This window comes from Alligator mississippiensis, chromosome 1, assembly GCF_030867095.1.
Source record: "Alligator mississippiensis isolate rAllMis1 chromosome 1, rAllMis1, whole genome shotgun sequence".
NCBI classification, from domain to species: Eukaryota; Metazoa; Chordata; order Crocodylia; family Alligatoridae; genus Alligator; species Alligator mississippiensis.
In genome coordinates, this window is record NC_081824.1 from 432,451,580 (window position 1) to 432,464,430 (window position 12,851).

A 12,851-nucleotide genomic window follows, 5' to 3' on the forward strand; every position below is an offset into this window, starting at 1 on the left:
CCCCGTTGACACCTGGCTGGCCATCACCCTGCTCAAGCTAGCCACACCTACTAGCCAGCACTATGTTGGCCACCTCTTTGGCATTGGCAAGGAGACCACCAGGAGGCTATCCTAGAGGTGTGCAGCACTCTCCAGGATGTGCTGGGGCACATGGTGCTCCCCTTGCATGACTTCATGGAGGTAGTAGTGAGTGCCAGCTGTGCGGGTAGTACTCACAATGCCTCCAAGTTCAGCACCTTCACCTTCCCAGCCCTAGCGGGGAGTGGATGCTTTACACCAGGGGTGCTGGACCTGCAGCTGGGAGCAGTGGCAGTCCCTCCCCTCAACACTGAGGACACCACCTACCCACTCCTCCCCTGGCTCATGCAGCCCTACACCAGCCAGCTAGACCCCTACCAAGCACACTTCAACAGGTGCCTGGGCTAGACCCACATGTTGGTAGAGTGTGCTTTCTGGTGCCTGAAGGGACGCTGGCACACCCTCAGCACCCAATTTGAGGTTGCCAAAGCCAATATACCCCAGCTCGTCATGCAGCATACAGGCTGCAACAATGTCTGCAAGGCCCAGGGGGAGCTCTTCCATAAGGCCTGGGCAGAGGAGGCACAGCGGGCAGAGGATACCTGATACCAGGAGCACCAGCTGTGATGTCAGTGATAGCAAAGGCCCCCCACCCCCTCCACCAAGGCCCTGAGTGAGCCTCTCATCCACCAGCAGGGGCCAGGGCACGAGTGGTAAGAGATACTGGCTGACCACCTGCTCCTGACCTCCCCACTATAGGCCACCTGGATGGCCACCCACAGACCCCATCCCCACTGTGCAGCCCCAATAAAATGCTCACTGCAGACAGTTCTCAAAAATAACTTAATTCCTCTCCACAAACACAGACCCTCCTCTCCTCTTCCCTCTGCAATGGAGCCCCTCCCCACTCCTTCCCCCATAACAGACCCCGATCCCCCCTCCTATCTGAACCACATATCCCCTCCCCATCCTTCCCTAACCACAGAGTCCCTCCTCCACCCACCACCAATAAAGCAGCCTCTTTCTCATGAAGACCCTGTATAGTCCATGCTGTGTGTGACCTCCCAGAGGGGCAGCCATGGGGGGGGTGGAAAATACGTATGGGTTGGAGCCCAGGGACAGGCACTTAGCACCCTGGATTCTGGCCGCAACCCTGCAGGCAGCACAAAGATGACTCCCAGGGCCAGGATGGTGTCCGACACCCAGTGTTCCTCCTCCATGGCCTCCATTGCCCTGGGCATCATGGCAGCATGCCACTCCTGGGCCTCCAGGTGCTTCTCCTTGAGGAACAGGAGTCTGTCCTGGAACTTCTGGTCCACCTGATCCCTCGCTGCCTCATGTGCATCCCCCTCCCACTCATGTGTAATGTCCTCCAAGCACCAGGTCAGTTTGTCATCCAGGCATTCCTCAGAAACTGTGACAGGCAGTCCAACAGCCAGATCCAGTCCTGGGTCCTGTGCTGCCAGAGATGGTATATATGTAGGGCTCTGGCCAAGACTGAAGGTGACCTTGAAGATGGATTCCGGCTGCCAACTGGTGCCTCTTCCCTGTGTGCATCTTCAGGACCTACAGAACCAGGAGGAAAAGGCTATTTATGAGATTTTGCAACATTTCAGAGATACCATGCACTATACGAGAGGGCTGAACACTGCCCGGCCTCAAATTGGAGGCTGTGCATGCATGAGTGCCCATGGACCATGGCAAGCCAGCCAGGCACAGCACACCAATGGCTGAGCCCCACGTGTCTGCTTGCTCTGCAGGGTGCTGGCTGCAGGCAGCCTGCCTTCCTCACCCTTGAGCCAGGCCAAGACATTCCTGGCTCCTGGAAGCACCTGTTGCTGTCTCCAGAACCATTCCTCCCCTTCTCCTCCTGCAGGCAAGCCTCTCTCCTGTGCTGCTGCCAAGCTGATGGTGCCCAGGCTTGGGGAGCAAGGGTCTCCTAGCCAACTGAGACTGGAGCTGGTGGCACCCCTGCCCTCCCCATAGGGGGCCTTTCCAGAGAGGTGCCCTGGGGCCAACCCCCAACCTTCACAATGGCCCTGCATCCTGAGCATGCCCCTGCTAAGAGTGTCCTGGGCATGGACTGAGGAGTGCCAGACCCACTACACCCTGCTGCTGCTGCTCCATGCCCCAGGCATACCTGAAAACCTGGTGTGCAACCCTGAGCTTCAACAGTGTGGCAGGAAAGCCCATGCTGCCCCACAACCTCTGCTGCCACCTGGAGAACTATCCGTGGCTGCGCTGCACATCCCTGTCCCTTGCAGCTGAGGATGACATCACTGCCAGCATTGACATGTTCCTCCATATGTGAGAGGCCTGTGCCTGCCTAACTGAGGGGCACAGGGCTGCTCAATAAAGTTCTACATTCCCTTCCACCTCCCTGTGTGCTGTGGGGGGAAGGAGTTGGTGAATACAGGGGCCAGGAGACAGTGGTCAGGCTGGACAAAGAGGCAGGGCATGTACTGGGGACAGGGGCTGGGAGGGCCCTCTCCCACAATATGGGATTTACCAGGTGGGTATGGAAGGTCAGTCTGTCTCTGCTGGTGGTGAGAACATGTGGTTCCTGGTGGTGTTCTGGGGCACAGCGCCTGGCTCCCCAGACAGAGGCCCACTCCAGGGAGAAGCTAGAGCTGCTGAGGGCCAGCAGTCATGGCTGACCTGGCCTCCTTGGTGGGCTGTGCATACAGAGATGGCTGGGTAAGCACTGGCCCTCATCCCATAGCTAATGGATGAGTCTGGGAGTGAGAAGCATGGTGGGACAGGCTCCTGGTGACCCAATGGGCCCTCCCCCACTGACACCTCATTGTGGATGCCAGGCCATAGTGGACACTTGGTCAGGCTGCCCATGCTCAAATAGATGGCACAGCTGCAGCCAGGGTCCCAGAGCACAAAGATCTCAACCAGCTGCTGCATAAAGGGCATGGATTTGTGAGCAGCTCCCTACCATTGGTTGTGGTTGATGATGGTGACCCACCATGCCCACAAGGCCTTAACCTTTATGCAGCACTGGCACACAAACCAGTCATGCCCACGCTGCTGCCTGGAGCTTGACAGGCCCTCATAGATATAGGTTTTGGAGCACCCACTCTGAACAAACAGGTTAAGGACCTTGACCTTACCCCACAGCACCCATGATGTCTCCTCCTGGGACCAGTTCCAGCTCCGGGGGGTGGCGTGTTGCATCAGGGGTGACATCAGCATGACTCCCTTCTCAGCTCACTAGGCCTGCACACAGCAGTCCAGGTTTTGCCAGGCCTGAGCAGGTTCCTGCAGTGCCCAATGCAGGGGACCATGCAGAACAGACAGGCATGTGGTGATGTGATATCAGGCACCAGCAGCAGGGTCCAGGCAGGCCTGGAGCCAATGGAGCAGGACCCAGTGGATGCAGATTGCCCAGGTTGCTGCCAGGCCTGGCAGCTGCCTGCAGCACCCAGCGCAGCATGGTGTAATGAGGCAGGCAGCCACATAGCAATGCTGTGCTGGGGCCAATGCTGGGGCCTCAGCTGTGCAATAGTAGCCAGAGGCTGACCGTAGGTGGCCCAAGGCCCCGGAGTCCCTGCAGGTTTTTAAGGGCCTGGGGCTATGGCAGGCAGAGTTCTCCGAGCCGTGGGGCTGGAGAAGCTCCCAGCCCCATGGCTCTGGGACTAGGTTGACTGTAGTTCCTGGTAGTAGGGCTGACCAGGAGCAAATTTGCTCCCAGTCAGCATCTACCTTTGTGTTACTGTGCAGTAACTAAGGAGTTAATTTACTACTTGTATTTGCAGGAAGCAAATTAACTCCCAAGTAGACCAAATTACTGTGCAGTAAGTATATGCATGTGTAGATTGTGACGCTTACTATGCAGTAACTTGCTCTACAGTGCAGTAAAGCATCTCATGTAGGCGCATCCTGAAGGTTGCAGAGGGTAAGAGATCTCTGATATAAGCAAATCCAAATTCGTTAGACTAAGTAGATTAGCCCATGACTTTAAATTCTGTTCCAAAGTAAAATGAAGTCAGGCGAGTTTCTGAAGTACAGCATACATACTGATTGACATTTTAATGAAATGAGTCACAGTAATATAAGAATATAGGCATTACCATACTAGATAAAGACCAAGGACCACTTTTTTCCAGTATCCTGTCTCCAACAGTAGCCAGAACTGAATGCTTCAAAGAAAGGTTCAAGCAAACTCTTGGAAAGTAAAAGTAAGGTAATATGACCCATTAGATCTCATACCAATAGCAGAGATGGGCAAATCTCCTGATTCATAAGATTCAACACCCTTCCCTAAGTATTGTTAGCATTGACTATTGTAACAGAAAATATTTTTATTAACCACATTAATGTCCCATCCCTCTTTGAATGGAAAATGGGATTCATCACCAAGGAGGACTACACAGCACTAGTCTGCACCAGTAGAGAGTGGACCAGAAAAATCAAGGCAGACACCAAACTCAGGCTAGCCATAGAAATCAAGGACAACAAAAAATCCTTCTTCAGCTATGTGGGAAGTTGGAGGAAGAAGAAAGGCAACATTGGACCCCTGCTAAATCAAATGGGGCAGCTGACATCTGATGCTCAGGAAAAGGAAAATCTCCTAAAGGATTACTTTGCATTTATCTTCCACCAATCCAAATGCGTCACCCTGTCAGATAGAATGAAAGTATCTGGGGTGGGGGGGAGGCCCACGATTGATGTAGATCAAGTGAGGGAACATCTTGAGAGACTCCAGATCCATAAGTCTGCAGGCCCAGATGGTATGCACCCAAGAGTCCTGAAGGAGCTGGTGGACATCATAGCATGCCCTATGGTAAAGATATTTGAGAACTTGTGGCACTCAGGAGAGGTACCAGAGGATTGGAAAACAGCCAATGTAGTCCCAATCTTCAAGAAAGAAAGGAAGGATGACCCAGGGAATTACAGACCAATCTGTCTGACACCCATCCCTGGAAAGATCCTGGAGAAAATTATCAAGCGTTCCATTAGCAGCAGGCTAAGTGAAGGCAACTTTCTGAGTGTCAGCCAACATGGCTTTGTTGCTGGAAGGTCTTGCCTGACCAACCTCATCTCCTTCTATGACCAAGTGACATATTGCCTGGACAAGAGAGATGAGGTTGATGCCGTATATCTGGATTTCAAGAAGGCCTTTGACTTGGTCTCCCATGATGTCCTCATGGCTAAGCTGGAAAATGGCAGCCTTGACCATCTCATGGTCAGATGGCTGGGGAACTGGCTCTGGGGTCAGACCCAAAGGGTACTGGTTGATGGGAAATCAACATGGCATGAGGTGACTAGTGGCATCCCTCAGACCTCAGTACTCGGGCCAGTACTTTTCAAATTTTCATTAATGCTCTGGATTCGGGCATCAGATGTGGACTGGCAAAGTTCACGGACAACGCTAAACTATGGGGCAGGGCAGTCACGCTGGAGGACAGGCTGGGGATACAGGCCAACCTGGACACACTTGCAAAGTGAGCAGATCAAAACCTGATGGCATTCAATGTAGAGAAATGCAGGGTACTTCATCTTGTGGAGGTCATTTGACCCCAGCAGACTTCCTGCCTATGGCATGGGGGGCTCGACTCAATAACCTTATGAGGTCTCTTCCAGCCCCTAATGTCTATGAATCTATGATGCTTTTCTATCTAATTGAATATCTCCTTGTTCTTCTGTTTTCCTATCAAATGAACTGAAGCCCCCCTATTTACTTTCATTATAACATTTGTTGTTGCTTTATTTTCTAGTTAATCCTCATTCTATGATAATTAACCCCTATCTCCTCTTATGAGAGTTTTTCCTTCATTTTTGAGTGTTCTTGGCTCACTTCATTCAACAGATCCCAGCTACAACATGATATGTAAATCAAGAAAACTTTCATAGACTCCTTGGCATGTCCAGATGAGCTCGCACGTGCCTTTTGCAGCATCTCAAACTCCTTTGAAATGCTGCAAGAGATGTGTGCAGGAATGAGAAAAATGTTCCTTGCACTGCAAATTTGCAGCACAGGGGCAGAATTAGTCCCCTGGATGTCCAGGTGTCAAAAAACCCTGCAGAGAAAAAAAGCAATCCAGGGGGTTGGGGGAGCAAGCAGGGGTGGAGCAGGGCATGTGGGCCCTGCAGGGGGCATACCCCCGGGGGGGCTGAAACCCCTCTGGGGGAGGCCATGGCCCCTGTTGGGGGGCTGTAGCCCCTGTGAGGAACAGCAAAACATATATTCATGCATTCATAAATTCATGAAACATGTATTTAGAATTCACTTTATTACTATGATAGAGACACTGGTAGTCTTCCAAATTGCTTTAACACTCTAGATATACAATAAAACAGTGCCCAACTGATCGCTGTGTCTGTCTCTCTCTTTATAGTGGTCTTTTGTTTTAATTGTGGAGGAACATGGATTTGGGGGTATTTTACAGCGTGACTCTGGGATTTTTTTATCAAAGATTTTTCAGTTTTCAAATAGGGAACATCAGGATTCCTGCGAGGGAGGCCAGTGGCAGGACACTGCCTGCTCACAACTGGCATCTTGGACCCAGCTGGCTGTGGCTGACCTCCTTCCCAATTGGGGTCAGGAAGACATGCTTTGACAGTTCAAAGCAGCCCACCACACTGGGAACATCTTCTGGGTAATAGCTGCCCAGATGGCCAGGCAGGGGGGCACATGACAGTAGTACCACACAAAGGCCAGCTTTGCAACCACAGTCCACTGGCAACTGGCCCAGAGGGGCAAATGGCTCTACTGGCTGTGCAGTCCCCATCTGGGTCTGGCAGGTGTGTAGCAGGTCACAGCCAGGCAGCAGCCCCCACTGCCAGACTGCTGCGGTGGGTAGAGAGTGCAGGGAACTCTCAGGGCTGCTTCAGCAGTCCAGCTGGCACAAGGAGTAATGTCCCCAGGTACCAACTGGCTGGGCCCCAGAAGCTCCTGCGATCAAGTAGCCCTGAGCTACTTGCCAGGGCAACTTTTTGTACTGATGGGGCCAGGACAGGGCAGCTTTTTATACTGCTGGGGACAGCACAGGTGCTGGCTGCAGTTTCTAGCTCTCCCTAGCTGCAGATCCGGGAGGGGCCAGGCAGAGTTATTTTGCCCCAAGTGGCACAATTTGCTCCACAACAAAGTGCATGTCTGAGCACGTGCACTGAGGCAAAAAGCCCTAGCTCAAATTTTCACCACTTCTATTTGAGCTGCTGCAAGGGCACATGCTTGCATGTGTGGACGTGCCCCTTGATTTTAAAAGGAGTAGGAGGGGGACTACTGGGATTACATAATCTGAATTCAGGCATCATACAAGTCACAGGATTCCTGTCCCAAACCCATAATTTCTGGTTAAGATACAGTTTTGTTTTCTTTAAAGGCATCCAGTCTTGTATTTTGGTGCCAGATTGCCATAGTTCTGGACTTCTAATAACTTAGGCCATAAAAAATATGTTATATATAAATAAATATAGGAGTTATTGCAGAAATGTAAACATGGCTAGAAAGGTGTTTTTATTCCAAATCTATCAGCTCTCTCAAAATGTTGCTGTATAAAATAAAAAATTCAGCTGAAGCAAAATAATAACAGATGTACTGTAAGTGTTCCCAGACCTAAACACCTTGGAAAGTTTGAGGTCAACTTCATTAAAATTGATACCTTTCTTAAATAGTTTTGACACATACTATTAGCCTCAGTGGTAAGTAACTGAGTCCTTTGAAGCAATCTATACTAGGCCAACTAAGGTCTGTCATAAGGGGTTTTTTTGCTGTTATATTTTTGTATCAGTTTCTACATGTTATTTAAAGTTATGAATGTTTCCAAGTGATATTTCATGAAGATGACATTTAAAAAAAATGTGTCTGCATCTGAGTGCATGTGTGTATGTGTGCAATGGGAGATAACTTTTTTCTTAACAAAACTAAAAAGCTAGCATGTTATAATTGAAAGTAAGCTAGAAGTTATTGTACTTCTTATATTATCCTAAAGGCAGTATTTAGTAACTGAATCAAAATAGATTTCTTACAAAACTACAGTTCTTCATTTCTTTAACATTTTGCTAATTATTACAAAAACAGTAAATAAGTACACAATCTTTTGTTATGCAATATATTGTGGTGTTCTTATATATACTCTTATGTGGATGGATTTTATGCTTTAATATGACACAATAGCTGTATCTACACAAGACCCTGCCTGCTCAGTAGCCTGATGCTACTGCGCAGTAGTGTTGCGTGGTAACAACCATGACATGACACTACTGCGCAGTAGTATTAGGCTACCATGCAGTAACATCATGAAAAGGACATCCGTCAGCACTACTGCACAGTAACTCAGGTTACAGCACAGTCATTTCATATTTGTACAAGTACTGTGCAGTCAGCATCTCGTGTATTTGCAGCTAGTATGTGGTGACAATAACATCCGCTTCCAATGGGTGGTTCAGAATATAATTAAAAATATTACTCAATAGTACCAATTAATACTTTGACATTTTTAGCCTACTGGCATAAGGAATATTCCAAAATTTAGAAAAACAGTAGCAATTGTCTTGCCAGATCTACATCAACAGAAGAGTAAAAATAGGAATCGAGAAAAGGTTCAATCTCACCTCCCAAACAAACTGCTGATAGCTCCAGCACCTGCAGCTAAGTGGGTGGCCAGTAGAGACCACATTTATTTGAATACATCTTAAAATACATCCACATGTATACATTTATCTGGACCGTGGAAACATGGTCTTCTTATTAAGTCTTCTGTCCACTTTTTATTTCTTTGATTTTTTGCTACACTAGCCTCTTTCTTTCTTATCTTTATTACACTAAGTTCCTCAAGATGAGGAGCGTCCACACATGAAAATAATCTGGGACAAATTGACTCTCATGTAAACTACTCAAGAGTAAACTCTCCTGGGCATGTGTCTACACATGAAGGGAGACAGGAGAAGATTTGCTGTTCCTAGTAGCAGACTGCTCCCAACCCCTGCAGCCCTGCAACTGGCCCCTGCAGCAGCCAGAGGGAGTTCTAGGCTCCCCCTGGGTGCTAGCCCAGGGGCCAGGAGACAGCTGTCTCCAGGTAGAGGTTAGGACATTGCTCCCTGCCCCTAGGAATTGCCTGTTGCTGGGGCAGGTTCTGCCACCAGAGCCAAGGTGGGGACAATGTCCCCCTGCCACACCAGCAGGGAGCTCCCACTCCATGATTGCAGGGCCGGGACAGAGAGATCTTTATCCCCCAGCCACGGCCCCATGAATGCAGAGTGGGACTGGGAGCTCCCTGCTGCTGGTGCAAGGGGACATTGTACCTGCCTGGACTCTGGTGGCAAAGCCCACCCCTGCAGCAGGCAACTCCTGGGAACAGGGAGCAACCTCCCACCCCCTGCTGCCTGGCACCACATTTGCTCCCAGTCAGGTATCTACATGTGCTAATAAGCAGTTACTAATCGTAAGTAAATTTGTTATTTGCATTTGCAGGTTGCAAGTTTACTCATGATTAGCATCAGTTACTGCGCAATAAGCATATGTAGATGTGGACACTTACTTCACAGTAATTAGCTCTACTGCACACTGAAGTGTTTCATGCAGCCACACCTACAGAGACCATTTTCTGCTTCTGCTTGCATTAAGTAAATCAGGTTGCCATCTTAACTAGGACCTTCAGGCGTCACTATAGCTAGGGCCCTACTGAATTCACCAAAGAAGTGGGCTGCACTGTGGCTCCTTTAATTTTGCAGGCTCCCCCACCCGCCCCCTGCTGCTGATTGGCCAAAGAGCCCCAGCAGGCCTCCTGCTTGCTGCTGACTAGCAGGAAGGCAAAAACAGCACATTCTTTAAAACCACAGTTTTCACTTCCCTGCTGATCAGGAGTGAGCTGCAAGCAGGGCCCATCCACCAATAAGCAACAGGGGTGTGTGCACAGGGTAACCTGCAAGATTAAAGGAGCCACCACACATCCCACTTCCTCTGTAAATTCAGTAGGACCCTAATTATAGCATATACTGCCAAGATAAGTTGTAGAGGATTACTCCTAACCCCACATCAAATTATATATACTAATATGTACCAGTGCATTGTGGAGAAAACCTTCTGTCCATTCTACCTGCACGGGTGCTTGTGCAGGGTTTAGAACAGTACTGGGCATCATTGCTCTTTGCACAAAACTGCCTGAAAGGAGAGAGGTGGATGGAACAGTCCATTTACATTATGATAAAAGGCTAGCAGTGGCATGTACCACTGTCCCATACTAAATCCTATTTTTAATATATTAATGATTGGGAAAGGAGTTGATTAGTCAAGTAGCAAAACCTGCACATGATAGACTGTGGGTGTATCTATATATGCATTTACATCGCATTAAAGTTACTGCACAGTAAGCAGTTTTTAGGTCGGTGTCTACTTGTGCAGGCATTAAAGCACATTAAGGTTGAGTGTGGTCTGACTTAGGACTAGTCCATGGATTTGTTATAAGCAAACAGAAATGCACTCAAAGACATGTAATAAGCTCCTTTGTCCACCGTTTAGGATATTGGCCTTTTCTTGGGCATCAGACATCAGCTGCCCCATTTGATCTTGCAGAAGGCCAATGTTGCTTTTGTTCTTCCTCTGACTTCCCAAATATCTGAAGAATAATTTTTTGTTATCCTTGATTCCAGTGGCTATCCTGAGTTCAGTTGTTGCCTTGGCATTTTTGGACCACTTCCTACAGGTACAGGCTAGTGCCGAGTAGTCCTTCATGGTTGATTCCAGTTTTCCATCGGGTGTAGGCTTCTCTTTTTTGTTTCAGGAGGCCCAGAAGTTCCCTGTTGAGCCAAGGGGGTTTTCCTGCCCTCTGACTGCATTTCCTGCAGGATGGGATGGACTTCCCTTGTGCTTTGACTTCTTCAGGAATAACCATTCCTCATGGAGTGCCCTTCCTAGGGGACCATGGTCCCTTAGTGCCTGACTGACCAGTCTCCCGAGTTTGTGGCAGTCAGCCTTCCGAAAGTTGAGGATTTCTGTTTTATTGAGGGATTTTCCCACCCTGTGTTGGACAGAGAAAGTAATCAGAACATGGTCACTGTCACCAAGCTTGCCTTTGATCCTCAGATCACTTGCTAGATCATTCCCTTTGGCCAGAACCAGAATCAGCAATGTCTCTCCCCTAGTTAACCCGTACAACTCTTGGTTGGGCACAGGTCATCAAGGCAGGTGAGGAAGTTATGTGACCGGTCAGATCTGCCCATGTGCTCTTCCCACAAGATGTCAGGGAAGTTGAATTTTCCAGAATGATCATACATTGGGAACATGTGGCCTTGGCTTTTGTAGGTTTTTGTAATTCAACCCTTTGTCCAGCAGATGTAGCATTGAATTGAAGGTAGTAATGGATGAGGTTTGCTGCCCTGTTTCAATAACTGTTTTGATAACAGTGTTACTGTGCAGTAAGGTATCTACATGTACATTACTGCATAGTAATTAATCTGGCATAAATTTGATGCCTGCATCATGCAGGCATCAAATTTAAGTCCAAGTCAGCATAAGTCCCCATAGTTACTGCGCAGTACGGGCATGCACATGTAGACATGCACCCATACTGCGCAGTAATTTAGGTTACTATGTAGTAAATGTGCACGTGTAGACATGTCCAGTTATCTGGGTTGGACAGGATCACAAAAGACTGCAAGGAACCTTAGAAACCTTTCTAGTGGAAGGAATGGGCAGCACGGTGGCAAATGGAAATACTGATAGTAATTGCAAAGTAGCATGCATTAGAGGGAAACATTTAAACTGATCATAGAATTTAGAGGCTTCTAAATACGGCTGTGCAAGGCTTCAGACTGTGCTTTGGATCCAGAAAAGATTCAGACACTTCGAACGCCAAAGCAGCATGTCCAGATTGAAGTGCTGGCTTCTTTAGGCTTTCTGAATCAGTTTGGAGCTTGCAAACCGATTCAGAAAAGATTTGGCCTCTTCAGAGCTTCAGAGGGCTCCATGTGTGGGGAAACAGAAAGTTTAGAAGAGGGAGGGGGAGAAAGTGTGGGGGAAGACTGACATGTCTAGGTGGCCTGTGAGAAGGATTTCTCTCTCGCTGCCTTTCCAATGACCGTGTCTGGGAGGACAGACCTAGAAACAGAATAAAAGCCTCTCTTAGCAGGCATGCTGTGCTTTTTGTAAACTTGTTCTATCTTGGAAACTGTGTTAGAGAGGTACTATAGCAGACAGGCAGGCAGCTTTGCCTGGCTTGCTTTAGTCAGCAGTTGAACTTGCCTGCTCCTTTTTGTTGTTAGAAAGGATTGGGTAGGATTTAGCTTAGCTTAGCATCTCTTACTATTATTCAATTCATTTACTTCAAATTACATTTGCTCTTTTTTTTTTTTTTTTGCAAACTTTGAAAAATGAAAGCAGTGTTTTCCTTTCTAGTGTGATCCATCACTGTGCAGGGAGACACACAGATTGCACACATGCATACACACACACACAATATACACACGTGGAAGAAGAAAAATCAGATATTCATAGGAGAAGACGACAGACAGCACACATTTTTCACATAACTCTTAACACTTCTTGTTACTGAAGCAAACAATCAAAGAAGAGTCCAGTGCATGCATGCAGCAGAGGGAATAAAACCCCACAACACAAAAGGAGTGACACACACACACACACACACACACACACACACACACAGACCTTTTGCAGCACAGGAAAGATTAATATGAAGTGTGCTGGAAAGGCAGGTGCCAGGTCTTCTGACAGGAGAGGGAGAGGGGGTAGGGGGAGAGTGGAATAAGGCAGGATCCTCACCCTCAACCCAGAAGCAGGCAAGTAGAGTAGCGTGCAATCATTTTGAAATGACAGATGATCCCAGGTTTGCCATCTGCCAGCACTGCCGAAAGCACATGAGCTG

General features: G+C 48.3%; 1 long non-coding RNA gene across 2 annotated transcripts in view; it reads right to left on the minus strand.

Moving 5' to 3' along the window:
* Positions 1-981: 981 nt before the first annotated feature.
* LOC132247698 (uncharacterized) overlaps positions 982-12,851 on the minus strand; it is a 66,058-nt gene continuing 54,188 nt past the window's right edge. For both annotated transcript variants that reach the window (XR_009459006.1, XR_009459007.1), the window contains exon 3: positions 982-1,584. This is a non-coding gene — a long non-coding RNA (uncharacterized LOC132247698). The remainder of the gene's footprint in view (positions 1,585-12,851) is intronic.